This window comes from Sminthopsis crassicaudata, chromosome 6 (genome assembly GCF_048593235.1).
Source record: "Sminthopsis crassicaudata isolate SCR6 chromosome 6, ASM4859323v1, whole genome shotgun sequence".
NCBI lineage: Eukaryota > Metazoa > Chordata > Mammalia > Dasyuromorphia > Dasyuridae > Sminthopsis > Sminthopsis crassicaudata.
In genome coordinates, this window is record NC_133622.1 from 91,512,243 (window position 1) to 91,524,526 (window position 12,284).

Genomic DNA, 12,284 nt, shown 5'->3' on the forward strand with positions numbered 1-12,284 from the left:
CCTCTAATTACCCTAAGTGAGAAATTGATAATTATAATTCTATCCCAATACCCTTCTTGAAGACAAAAAGTTTTTCTTTATAGTATTTCTGATAAAGGCATCATTTCTTTCTTTTCTTTTCTTTTCTTTTTTCTTTTTTAAGAATATAAGCTCCTAAAGGGAAAATAAAAAATTTTATCATTGCTTTTTATTGACAAAACATATGCATGGGTAATTTTTCAACACTGACCAACTTTTCCCCTCCTTCCCTCCACCCCCTCCTCTAGCAATTAGTCCCATACATGTTAAATATGTTTTTTCTTTTTTTTTTTTTGTTGTTAATTTTACAGTAATAACATTTTTGACAGTACATATGCATGGGTAATTTTTTACAACATTATCCCTTGCACTCCCTTCTGTTTCAAATTTTCCCCTCTTTCCCTCCACCTCTTCCCCTAGATGGCAGGCATTCACATACATCTTAAATATGTTATAGTATATCCTAGATACAATATATGTGTGCAGAACAGATTTTTTTTGTTGTTGTTGTACAGGAAGAATTAGATTCAGAAGGTAAAAATAACCTGGGAAGAAAAACAAAAATGCAAATAGTTTACACTCATTTCCCAGTGTTCCTTTTTTGGGTGTACCTGATTCTGTCCGTCATTGATCAATTGGAACTGAATTAGATCTTCTCCTTGTTGAAGACATCCACTTCCATCAGAATACATCCTCATACAGTATTGTTGTTGAAGTGTATAATGATCTCCTGGTTCTGCTCATTTCACTCATTATCAGTTGATGTAAGTCTCTCCAAGCCTCTCTGTATTCATCCTGTTGGTCATTTCTTACAGAACAATAATATTCCATAACATTCATATACCATAATTTACCCAACCATTCTCCAATTGATGGACATCCATTCATTTTCCAGTTTCTAGCCACTATGAAAAGGGCTGCCACAAACATTTTGGCACATACAGGTCCCTTTCCCCTCTTTAGTATTTCTTTGGGATATAAGCCCAGTAGTAGCACTGCTGGATCAAAGGGTATGCACAGTTTGTTAACTTTTTGGGCTAAATTCCAGATTGCTCTCCAGAATGGTTGGATTCTTTCACAACTCCACCAACAATGCATCAGTGTCCCAGTTTTCCCACATCCCCTCCAACATTCATCATTATTTTTTCCTGTCATCTCAGCCAATCTGATAGGTGTGTAGTGGTATCTCAGTGTTGTCTTAATTTGCATTTCTCTGATCAATAGTGATTTGGAACACTCTTTCATATGAGTGGAAATAGTTTCAATTTCATCATCTGAAAATTGTCTGTTCATATAAAGGCATCATTTCTAAAATATAAAGAGAAGTGAGTCAAATTTCTAAGAATAGAAATAATTCTCCATTTGATAGTCAAAAGATATGAACAATTTTCAGATGAGGAAATTGAAGCCATTTATAGTCATATTAAAAAAAAATTCTTTAAAGATCTGCAAGTTAATATAGCTCTGATATACCACTTCATACCTATCACATTGGCTAAAATGACAGAAAAATAAAATGCTAAAAGTTGGAGGGGATGTGAGTAAACTGGGACACTAATACAATATTGGTGCAGTTGTGAACTGATCCAGTCATTCTGGAAAACAATTTGGAACTATGTCTAAAGGCTATAAAACTGTAAAGATCCTTTGATCCAACAGTGTTACTACTGTGTCTGTATCTCAAAAAGACATAAAAGAGGGGAAAACTCTAAGGTAGTTTTCCAGAGTTACACAGCTAGTTGGTGTCTGGGATCAGATTTGAACTCAGGAAAATTTGTCTTACTGACTCCAGTCTCAGTATTTTATGCACTACAGCACTACCTAACTGCCCTGGTGGGCAATAGATCGCAATACCCTTTTGGGAGATGGAGAATGAAAGAAAGAATGCTCAAAGTTTCCCATGGAGATAGGATAGACCAGATCCCATCTATTCCACATATAAGCAAGCCATATCTTTAGATTATATAACTACCATACACAATCATATTTTTTTCGGCATGCATAAATGTTCCCTCTCATTGAAAAAGTCATTATCAGCCTTCATATAAGTCAGCACAAAATTCTCCTCCCTAGACAATTCTTGGATTCAAAACTTAGTTTTCAATAGTTAAATTTTGTGACTAATTCTCATGGCAGATTGCTTATTTGTTATAGTTGTTTGCTGGGCTGGGGGCTTAATTGCTGGGGCTTTTGAGAGAAAGAACCAATTTGTTGTGGGTTTCTCTTTTTTACTGATGATCAAGAGCAGATCAGACAACTTCTTCTAACAAATGTCTTCCAGAGAGCTAAGTTAGTACATAGATATTTTCCAGAGCTGTGTCCATGAGAAGGTCTCAAGCAGGATCCAACTATGAGCTACTTTGTCCCATGTCCTACCTTTCCTGTCTTTTTCCTGGGAAGAAACTTGGGACATCACCCCTATTTATTACTCTTTTGAATTTATTCCTATTCCTATAGGCCCTCTAGGTAATTCATAAATAACTTATCTGATAAATGTTTTGTGAATCAGTAAAATCTTTGGCCCCTAGAAATTTCAAAGCAGATGTATAATTTTGAAAGTTCAGAGAATCATTTTTCATGAAGATGGTCCTTTCAATGGAGAAATCATGGACAATGATGAGCACCAATAAATTTGTTCAGGAAATGGGCTCCTGAACTAGCAATCTCTTTGCCTAATCCTAGTTAGTATTTATTGCTAAGATACTTATATTGTTACAATACTTTGGCTAAAAAAAATCGTGTTTAAAATTCTATTGTTTTACATATTGAGATCATGATAGGAAAAGGAGAGAATTTTCATCCTTGAGACACAAGAAGCATTTGTCTTCAGTTTTTCTAAAATAAATGTGACCTTTATTTCTCTGTGTGGACTTTTTCTGAGAGGAAAGACATAGCAGGAACACAAAATTTATACCATCCTAGTTATATAAATCTAAATATATGTCATTGATATAGTGGGTATTATCTTAATGTAGATCTCAGACTTATATTGTTTTTTCTCATTCTATGTAATTCTCATTCATGTTTAATCAGGAATCCTTTATAAGAGTGCTTTTCAATATATTGGGAGCCTCCTTTTTATTACTCTGTGTGTGTAGGTGTATGTGTGTGTATTTCTATGCTGAGGGAATATAAAGATAATCCTCATACTCCTCATTTAGTTTCTCTCAATTGTTTGAATAGTAGAGTTCTAAAATGATCAGGCATAGGTGATACAAATCATTGTCTCAGATCCACATGGTTCCCACATTCCAGCACCTTATAATCTAATTGAGTGAGCACAGTAAAGCTTGTCTAAGAGCAAAGGTATTTCCCCTGCTTGCCTCTTTATATCCAAATGGATAAATTTGTGAGTGAGAATGAAAGTTATATAGCAATACAATGTCTAAGAACCATGTCTAAGAACTGAATTTCTGTATTTAAACAGACCAGTTTCAATATTAATCATGTCTTACAAATCACTTTTTTTCAGTCTGCACTTAGGCAATTCAGAAAGGGCCAGTTGCCCTTATTTGATGTGTAGAAGATCAAATTGCAAATTGGAAATATGATGCTTGACAAGCAAGTCCACAATTTCTCACTGGCCAGGGATTTATTATTCCTACCTAATTGATTTTTCTGGTGAAGAGTGTGGCCCTTTAAGAACAAAGAGCATCAATGCATTGGGCTTTGAGAGAGGAGGGTGATATCTTTACAGAGCTCAACTATAGGAAAGGCAGGTTTAGAGCCTAGGGTTATATCTAGATGACGCTTCACAGCTGTGTCTGTAATTGAAGTGGGCATAAGAACAGAATGATTCATGGATTTACAATCCTAGATCATGAAATCTGGTACTTTTGTATCCTGCAAGGGAAATTCTAGGTCAGTCTCATTTAAGCCATAGCCCTTAAAAAAAGGATACATTTATGAGGTCTATGGCAATTTTAGTTCAATAAAGAGAAAAAAGTTCAATTGAGCTATAAACTTTTTTGAATATCCCTTCTATAGGAATAATGTTCCAACATTATGACTGTCTATTTACAAGTCTCATTAGTTTAGATTTTTGTTGTTACAAAAAGTATGGCAGTGAAGGCAGCAATCCCAGATAAATTTTTATTACAAATTCTGTTTATTAAAGAACATGAGTCATCAGTTGATTCTCGGGACTCCTGAGACTTTTAACACTCCTACAATGATTCACAGGGCTACAAAAGAATTAAGTTTAAGCATGAATTTCTAAATTTTTTTAGAGTCATGGACTCTTTGACAGTTAAGAACTGTGGATCTCCTCTAGAATAATGTTTCTAAATAATGAAATTCTAAATAATTCCAGCTTAGTAAAAATAAAGAAGACTGTTTTTTTCCTCCATTCACATTTATAGATCCCCAAAATCTATTCACAGATTCCTTGAAAGTCTGTGGATACCAGTTAAGAACCCCCAGACTTAGAGAATACAGTAAAACTTCTCTCTCTCTCTCTCTCTCTCTCTCTCTCTCTCTCTCTCTCTCTCTCTCTCTCTCTCTCTCTCTCTCTCTCTCTCTCATCAAAGTACTAATATAGCCATACCTCATTAAGTTGCATCAATGATAGATTTACCTCTTCTCAGAAATACAGTGACCCAAAACAATTTCAATAGACTTAGATGGAAAAATGCCATTCTAATCCAGAGAAAGAACTATGGAGATTGAATGTGGATTGAAGCATACTAATTTTCACTTTTTTTTTCTAGTGATTTTTCTCTTTTGTTCTGATTTTTCTATCACAATGTGACTAATATGGAAATATGAATAAATGATTCTACATTTATGACCTATATTAGATTGCTTGTTATCTTGGGGAGGGGAGAGGGAAAGAAGAGAGACAGAAAAAAATGGGACTCAAGAATCTTTACATATTGAAAACTATCTTTACATATACCTGGAAAAATAAAGTACTATTAAGTGAAAAAAGCTACATCAACATCAAATATAGCTTTTGTTATAAAATTAATCCTAAAACATGAAGATATTAAATATTTTATATTAAATTAGGCTTCTTGATGAGTGAGACTCCCAATTGGGTTCCCTGCCCAATTTTCCACCCATATTCTTTCTCCCAATAACCAAATCCAAAAGCTAGAGAGCAATAAGAATCAGTTACATGATGCAATCAGAGGAGAAGTTAGCTACCAATGGAAAGTAAAAACTAATTTGATAGACACATCTAGGACAGATAGGTGGTGCAGTGGATAGAGCACCAGCCTAGAGAGTAAGTCCTGAGTTCAAGTTTGACCTTAGATACTCCCTAGCTAGTTAACCCTGGGCAAATCACTAAATCTTTTATGCCTCAGTTTCCTTATCTGTAAAATGAGCTGGTAAAGGAAATGCTAAACTACTGCAGCATGTTTGCCAAGAAAACTCCAAATGGGGTCATGAAGAGTTGGACACAACTAAAATGACTTACCTAGAACAAATATACTTCTAGGATTGTTTTATTTTAATGAGTTAATTTAGTTCTTCTATAACTTGTGCTTTATTATATTCTGTAATTCATCCAAACATATTAATATATTGTAGCTTTAAATCTAACTCTACAGCAGCTAAAGAAATGAGCTCCAAGTTTCCTGACTTATTGAAGTTTGAAATGTAGATATTTTTCCTTCTGAAAACAGTTATTTAAACATTTTCCCACACATGACCATCTAATATGTAGAAACACTCATCATGGAAATGTTAAGTTTTTTCTTCCCCAGCCTAATTTTCCATTTTCAAAGAAGAGTAGAAGAGTACATGTCCCCGGGAGTGTTAAAGCACACTTGTAATCCTTGCCACTAGGAAGCCTGAGGTGGATGGATCCTTTGAATCCTAGAATTCTGAGTTGTAGTGGAATAAAAACCATTGTTCCCTCACTACATCTGACATCGATATGATGAGCCTTGGAGAACAGAGGGCCACAATCCTGCCCAAAGAAAGAAAAACCATGTCAACCATTTTGGTAGGGGCTAGTTTGTATCTTCAATTTTCTCTGTACAAAGAGTTCTTTGTAGAGGTAAATGCCTCCAGCAAAGCAAATCAACAAAATCAGCATAATCATCTGAACAATTTTAAAGTTGTAGGCCTTGGATAGAATACCTGAGTATATACCTGGGTGCTTAAGTTTGGGCCAGTATCCCAGGTTGTTTGGCTGACCTCACAGGGTAGCCTTAAGAAGGCAGGATTCCAGGCCCCAGATCCAAAGGGGATTTGGATTTGGAACTTAATGGGACTGTACCTTATAGGAATTGAGCTATGAACATAACCTCCCTTCCTTCTCCAAAGACTGAGATGGTATGGAGAGTGGGGAGAATTATACTGCCCAGGAATTGGGGGAGAAACTCTTCATAAGTTTGTTCTTAATATAAATTTAAAGTAGATATTCCTTTGTAAAAGTTTTAAAAGTACTGAACTGAATTAGAACATACTTCCTCCATCCTAGGAGAATTCTTTTTTTTTTTTTAAATTAAAATTTTTTATTTTCAAAATATATATATGGATAATTTTCAACATCCATCCTTACAAAGCCTTGTGTTCTAATTTTTCTCTCCCTTCCCCCCACCTCCTCCTCTAGATAGGAAATGATGCAATATATGTTAAACATGTGCAATTCTTCTATACATATTTCCACAAATACCATGCTGCACAAAAAAAAAAAAAATTAGATCAAAAAGAAAAAAAAAAGGTAAGAAAACAAAATGCAAACAACAACAAAAAGATTGAAAATACTGTGTTGTGGTTCATGTTCAGTTTCCATTGTTCTCTCTTTGGGTGCAGATGGCTGTCTTCATCACAAGACCATTGGAACTGGCCTTAATCATCTCATTGTTGATGAGAGCCATGTCCATCAGAATTAATCATCATATAATCTTGCTGTTGTCTTGTATGATCTCCTCATTCTGCTCATTTCACTTAATATCATTTCATGTGAGTCTCTCCAGGCCTCTCTAAAATCATCTTCCTGATCATTTCTTATAGAACAATAATATTCCATAACATTCATATACCATAACTTATTCTGCCATTCTCCAACTGATGGGTATTCAATCATTTCCACTTTCTTGCCACTACACAAAGGGCTGCCACAAACATTTTGCACATTTGGGTCCCTTTCCCCCAGGAGAATTCTTCAAGAAGAAAGGCAGGCAGACATTATAAAGGAAGAATAGGTTTATATTTTTGGTTGAATTGTTTTATTGTTTGAGTCTGGAATTCCTGAATTCAAATCTGCCCCTGTATGATGCTGTAAATCATAAAATCTGCCTCATTTTCCTTATACAGAAAATAAAAGATAATAATAGCACTTAAGTCTAATGATTTTTGTGAAGATAACAGGAGATATTTGTAAAATGATATGGGGGATCAGAAGAGGGAGAATTCAAAGATCAGTTCCAAGTTTTGAGGTTGGTAGATGGCATAAATTGATGAAAGCACTGACAGAAACAGGGAAGTTTAAAGGGGGGGTCACTTCTCAATGCAAAAAGGTGATGAATAGGTGATAGAAAGAAGTTGGAAGGTTGAATAGAGTCCCATGACAATAGTAGTAGCTGTGGGAAATTTTATTATTGGAGAAAATGTAGTGGAATTGACTGACCTCAACAATCTAAATAAAATTTTCTACTTTAGAAACCCAATTGGCAAATGGCTCCTTAATATCCCACTTGGATTGGGAAAGAACAAGTCAACAAATAGTTTTCCTGATTCGTGAGCCCTGATTAGAATATAGACCAGAGAAATGAGAGGAACAGTAGTATTTAGTTATGACATTGTATTTTCTGTGCAGTCCCTCTACTATATTAATGATAGAGAAATGAATTGGAGACTTTTACTACATATTGGCCAGAGGGAAATGAGTCTCTCTTATCTGAATATAAGCTTTAGTAGAAAAATTCAGGCATGAGACAAAAGAAAACGATAAAAAAAGCAAGTGATGATTATTATAGTTATTATTTCCTCAAATGCTTGAAAAAATGTACAATAGCAACTTCCTTGTCATAGAAAACATTTCACTTAGAATTTTAAGCTCATTTTGAATTGTTTCCTTAGTACAGTCAAAGTAGCAAGCAGGGAATAATTACGAAGGCAATTGTTCAAGGATTCTGTGTTGTTTCTTTCCTTTAAGATATAGAGATAAAACTGTTTAAATTAGTAACTAATAGCTAAGAGAAAATCTATGTGCCACTTGTCCCTCTATACTGAAATATACTCAGCAGCCCTGAAAACATTGTCTTACTCAGAATGCCTAGGTTTAAATTCTGTCTTTCCATTTACTATCCATAGGACTTACATTGAAGGATTGGGTTATATGGTTTCTCAAAAATAATCCAGATCAAATCTCTAATCCTTAATGGTTTTCATGTCTCTCAAATATATATCAAATTAAAATAATTTAAATTATGCAGTTCATGATTCTGAACTCCAACCAGATAATTTCAAAGCTATTTTTTGATAGAAAACATTGTTTAGAATACCACATCAATCAGTACTTTTTTTTTTTTTTTTTTTTTAAAGAATGGGTCTTCTAATCTCTGATTCCAATTCTGATTCCAGTTACTGATTCAAGCTGGAAATATTGGAGCTATTCATAGGCCCACACCCACTGCTAATCAGAACAGGAACTTTGAACTTCTCTCTTTCCTTCCTGAGTCAATTTGGAGTAAACTAGGAAAGCCCTTCTATCTTTCCCTCATATTAAAACTGAATCTAAGATATTTGTCTTAGACATTTCTAGCTCCGAACTTTCAAGTTTGTGAGGTTCCTCCAGCCTCAGCTTCTCTAGTAGCAGGGATTATAGATAGATATCACTATGCTCAGCATTGTAAATATTTTTTTTAAAAAAATGTTAATACTGTTGATAACAAAAGGCAAGATAGAACATAGTAACCAGAAACAATTATTTGCTGTAAGGTTCCCTGAAATTCATAGAACGGAAAATTAGAATCATAAGACTCTCAGAGCTGCAAGCACTATTAGAAATCATTTAGCACAGTGTTGTCATTTTAGAGATGTATAAATTAAAATTTTTCAAGGAGAGGTCACTTGAATATGGTCATACAGCTAGAATATGGGAGAATTAAGCCTAGAATTCTTGGTTGCATCTGCAGTTTTAGTACACTCTTGCTAACTAAAGCCATCTTAGCAAAACCTGTATAATTTATCTCCTCCTAACCCCCAACCAAGTTATCTCTAATTCAGTAATAAACAATTTAAAAATTACATTATCTAAAATGAATTATTGACCAAACATGCCTGGGAAACAAAACTTGTTTTGATCCAGTGGGAAAGTGTGTTTTCCACAGTCTTCCTAATGAAATAAAAGAAAACGAAACAAAAAAAGCAAAAACAAAACCAGAAGGTAAGTAAGTTTTAACTCTTTGGTGTACCAGGAGAAAAAAATGGAGAACAGATAGCTTTTGGAATACCTAAATCCTCTTTATTCCTAAAAGTGAAAGGAAAGAGCCAGTTCTTCTTAGATCTGCAATGTTGAGATGAAAATTAGATATCTAAAAATATAACCCAGGGAAGTTCAATTTAAGATTTTAACCTCACCAACAATTAGAAGAGTATATAGTAGGAACAAAGGCCTGGGGCTGAAAACTTTCCAGGAAGATAAAATTAAACTAAGAGTCATGTTGAAGATTATAACTAAAAGAGTGAGAATTCTTTTCACCATTCACAATCTAGGAGAGTTACTGCCCACCATTAATGTGACTACTAAAACAATTTAAAACTTGTCACCTTAATAATTCCCCCACTGGAACTTGAGAAGGGATGGGAAGGGAAAAGGGAAGATAGCCCTATCTGAATCTTTCATTGTCTCAGGTCTTGATGGGTCTTACCAGTGGAATGGGAAAGATTTTAAACAAGTTAGTCCTCAATTTATTTGAAGGGCTATGCCCCAAAGTGCTGTAAGGAATGTCTGAAATAAAACTCTCTTAACTTTTGGTATTCTTGGTATTCCAGCCTTATGTAATATGACATATATTAGTCACTTGGATCAATATGCAACTTGCTTCTGCAACCAAATACAGTTTTTTTTGGGGGAGGATAAAGAAATAATTATATCTATGCTAAACAAATTTTTATTAGTAAAGATAAAGGGAATTTGTATCTAGTCTTAAAACTTTCCCTTGTCCTAGGAATTACTTGAAACTAAAATTATTTCAATAGAGCTTTAAGTCTCATCCTAAGCTTAAGGTTTAAACATAAATTCAGGCTCTGAAGAAAATGTGACATCATCTTTGCTAAAATTATGCTTGCCATACACCCTAAGAATCTTTGATTGTCATAAGGAATTCTGGGGGAGATAACTACACCCATTTTAATATTTATTACCTAATGTTATTGTCTTCTCTCTGTTAATTATCTCCAATTTATCCATTGGATATCCTGAATGTCCAATTATCCAAATTATATCCAATTATTCTACATATATAATTAGATATAGAATTATATATCTAATTCATACACAGCTCTTTGCTCGTTGTTACCCTCATTAGACTCTGAATTCTTTGAAAACAGGGACTTTTCCTTTTATCCCCAAATCTTAGCACAGTTCTTAGTACATAATAGGTGCTGAATAAGTGCTTTTTTAATTGATTGATAGATATTCATTATTCTTATCCAATATTTATCTACCTAATTCTAGTTGACGCAAGGATATCAAATCAGAGAATGTTGTGTTTAGAAGGGAACTCATGTAGACCATCGCTAGGCTCCATGTCTATGCAGAAAACATTCTTTATTACTGGAATAAGTTCTACCTTACTTCTGCCTATAAGAATCCTCACCTTTTTTTAAAGGGCCTCTCAGATGCTCAGAATTTTCTGAATCTTTAGTTATGAATGATCTCTCTCACCTGAATATACCCCATATCTCCTTCTCTGTATACATTATATTCTCCCTAGTAAAATCAGCCAATAAGACATTAAATATTTATTGTCTATTATTTGCCAGGTTCTGTGCTAAGTACTGAAGATACAAAAAAGAGGCAAAAGACATATGCCCTCAAGGAGTTTATAATTTAATGGAATATATATATATATATATATATATATATATATATATATATATATTTTAAAAATAGTTAATTGTAACATTATTGAAGGTAAAGAATCTTTCTTATCTTTGTATTCCTGAAACATAGCACAGTCATAGTTTATGCTTAATAAATGTATGTTAAATTGAATTGAGTTTCCTTGTCTTACATGGAAAGAAATGAACTTAAAGAGCTTCCTTGTTTCCCCAAAACTATTATACATGTAATAAAAGGAGGAGCTGAGTCTAAAATCCAAAGGCTTGATTTGTATCTCCATGATTGTATAGTGACTTGATATTATCATTCAAGTATTCAAGAATTATAAAAGATCTGATTTTATATCTATGTCTAGAATTCTTTTATAGAAATCTCAGATATGTTTCCTTTTAGAAATTATTGTTTAATAGTGATTACCCTTGTCCTCATTGAAGACCAGGTATATTACATTTCTCCCTTTCCCCAGAGTTCTCCAGTCTCTTTAAAGGAGGCTGAGGAGTGCCTAGTCTCAATCAACTTCTCAAGCCTTTTGTCTTTCTTCAATTTCAGGTGATACTTCAAGGGTGGAAAAGAATGTGGACCTCCCCCTTACACCCAACTTAGCCAATGGTGCCTATGTTTTGGGTGAACAGACCTTTACCTCCTGCCTTAGGGATGAATGTAGTAGGAGTGTCCTGGAATGAGTTTGAGCTGGTTTATGAGAGATGATTTTTAAATTTTCATTGTTAACAATCATACCTTGGAAAAATCAGCAAACACTACAAATCGGAGTTTGATTTATTGTTTTGTTGATTGTTCAAACTTTAAAAAGTGATAGAAAAATGTTAATAATATAGTTATGCATACTTCTTTCCCCTGTGCCCAGAAGTGGTTGTTACCAGAACATCCTTGTATGCATAATAATGTGAGGTCCCCCTTTTAGACAATCTGATGTCAGCTTATATGAGAATGGGCTAAAGCAGAGATTCTTACTGACTTTTTTGTGCATTTGTTATGGACTCTTTTAGCAGTCTAGTAAAGCCTGTGGACCCCTTTTTAAAATAGTTTCTTTTTCAATAAACAAAAATATTTTTTTTCTTCTTCTATTCCATTGCTTACTGTTGAAAAGAAAAAAAAGTTTGTTACAGATATGATTAGTCAAGTCAATATATCCTCATATTGAGGACATAAAAAAAATCTGATTTCCCCTTGGTTCATCATCTCTGTTTGTAGGAGGTATGTAATCTGCTTCTTCAATATA

The 12,284-nt window shown here is 34.0% G+C and overlaps 1 long non-coding RNA gene across 1 annotated transcript in view; it reads left to right on the plus strand.

The window, feature by feature from the left end:
* Positions 1-5,904: 5,904 nt before the first annotated feature.
* LOC141546807 (uncharacterized) overlaps positions 5,905-12,284 on the plus strand; it is a 33,987-nt gene continuing 27,607 nt past the window's right edge. The window contains exon 1 of the long non-coding RNA XR_012483426.1: positions 5,905-5,971. This is a non-coding gene — a long non-coding RNA (uncharacterized LOC141546807). The remainder of the gene's footprint in view (positions 5,972-12,284) is intronic.